Source organism: Mus caroli, chromosome X (genome assembly GCF_900094665.2).
Source record: "Mus caroli chromosome X, CAROLI_EIJ_v1.1, whole genome shotgun sequence".
NCBI classification, from domain to species: domain Eukaryota; kingdom Metazoa; phylum Chordata; class Mammalia; order Rodentia; family Muridae; genus Mus; species Mus caroli.
This window is the reverse complement of record NC_034589.1, coordinates 96,030,337-96,032,643: the sequence shown is the minus strand read 5'-3', so window position 1 is coordinate 96,032,643 and position 2,307 is coordinate 96,030,337. Positions and strand designations below refer to the sequence as shown.

The following is a 2,307-nucleotide window of genomic DNA, read 5'->3' as shown; positions in this document are numbered from 1 at the left end:
GGAGCTCAGGACCACTCAGTGGTGGCTCCAACCCACTCGGTGGCCTGTTCTGTGGGAGCTGCTGACCAGTCCTCAGTGGCTGGCTGTGCACTCCAGGCTTCCGCAGAGAACTGCTAGATGGGCACAGAGGGAACCTGCACACCCTCAGACCAGTCAGCCACCTCAGGCTGAGCAGCAGTGAACTCAGGAGCTGGTGTGGTCCATTCGCCCTGAAATTTTTCCTTGGTCACAGCCTTCTCAGCAACAGCCTGCTCCTCCTTCTCAATCCCCTCTGGGTCTCTATAGAAGTAAAGAGCAGGCATGACCTCCCAGGGGTGCTCACGGGAGATAGTACCTCGCATGCGGAGTACTTCCCAGGCCAGCATCCACCACATCAGACCCACTGAGTGAGCTCCCTTGTTGTTGCATGGGATGGCAATGTCCACATAGCGCAGGGGAGAATCTGTGTTACACAGAGCAATGGTGGGCAGGTTGACATAAGAGGCCTCTGTGAGTTACTGGTGGTCAGCCCTGGGATCGGTCACCCCTAGAAGCTGTGGCTCCCTGAAGGCTGCTTGGATCTGGTTAGTGAAGGTCCCAGGTGTGAAGCGGCCAGCAATTGGAGTGGCTCCTGTGGCAGCAGCAAACTTCAGCACAGCTCGCTGGCCAGTGTTCCTGATGATGCTGATATCAGTAGGTTCTCAGTGGCAACAAGAGCTGGAGCTGCAAGCAGCATCCTCTCCCAGGTCCCCTTCAGATTTATGATGTAGATACTGTCCCTTTTCCTTTTTAGATGTACTGCTCCTTCTGAGAGTCAAGGTTGGTGCCACGTAAGTGCGTTCCTACCACAAGGCACTTAAGGACATCCTCCTCCTTCATCTGCAGGACATAAGGGCTCCAGGCATTGTGTAAACTTCCCTTTAGGTTACAATGGGAACCAAGAACAATGTCGTATGGACCTGTCCCCAGGTAGTGTGGAAAACTGCATCTGGTTTTGAAGGTGATGTGTCCACACATGTGTGGAAGGTCTTCCACAGGTCTCTTCTCACCCTTCCCACATGTCACAAATGTTTCCAAATGTGGTACTTGTATGTCCCAGGTCCATCTTCCCTACTACCTCTAGGGCTCCACATCCTGGCAGACTGGATTGCTTCCAGCCTGGAGCAGGGATCCAGTGCCAGGCAGTATCTGAGGTTGAGGGATCAGCAGGTGTGGGTTCTGCCAACCCACAATCCTGAGAGGTGGGGCTTTTCACCTTTCGTGTTGGGAGCTGGTGATGCCAAGTCATTTGGGGCCATGGAGTCTGTCCCTTGCCCTGGCTGTGTGTGCTGTGAATCTCTGATTACACTTGGTGTGGAAAGCTCTGACTTAGTGACTAGCAGCATAAGGTGAGACCTCAGCCTGTGATGGATCCAGTGCACACAAGGTGATGTTCTTGTATTTCTCTTCGTGTATGAACATTAAAAATTTACAGACTTTTCTGGACTTAATAGTGCAGGCTTATAATCAGCGCTCAGGAGTCTGAGGCAGGAGGATCATGATTTTATGGGTTGTTGAATCTATAAAATGACATATTTTGTTCTTTATTTTTAAATTATGTTAGGTTGGTGTGCGCCTGTGAAATGCAAGTGCATTAGGGTGCCAGGGGCTTCGAGCTTTGGAGTTAACAAGCAGTTGTGAGCTGCCAGGTATGGTTGCTGCGGCTAAGAGGTCAGATTCTCTGCAAGACCAGTGTGTGCCCCCAACTGGTAAACCATCTCTTTTGTTTGTTTCCTTGCTTGCTTGTTTATTCAGTATCTCATGTATTGCAGGCTAGTGTCAAACTTACCATGTAGCTAAGGATGACAATGAGTTTCTAACCATACTAAGTGCTGACCTCTCCTGTGTAGAACACCATGCCTAGTTTACTGAATGCGGGGAATGGAATCCAGTGCTTTTGGAATGATATGTAAGTACTCTCCTGATTGAACTATATCCCAGGCAGAAAACCTATTTTTAAAATCATGCAAAGTAAACTGGGCTGAAGGCTCAGTGGGTAAAATGTGTACTGCGCTTGCATGAGAAGCTACGTTTGGATCCCCAGCGCCAGGAATTGGCAGAAATCATCTGTAATCCCAGTGCTGGGGTGGAGGCAGGTGAATACAGACATATTCCAGGGTCTTTCTGGCTTTCTAGACTAACTTAATTGGCAAGCTCTAGGTTCACTGAGAGACGCAGTATTGAAAAAAAAAATACCATGGAAGGGGTGGAGCAATGGTTCCATGGATAAGAGCATATACTGCTGTTGTTCAGTTGTTCACTGTTGTTCCACATCACAAGCTCATAACT

The 2,307-nt window shown here is 49.3% G+C and overlaps 1 pseudogene; it reads right to left on the bottom strand.

The window, feature by feature from the left end:
- Positions 1-5: 5 nt before the first annotated feature.
- On the bottom strand, positions 6-996 carry LOC110286310 (annotated as a pseudogene).
- Between the last annotated feature and the right edge of the window lie 1,311 nt (positions 997-2,307).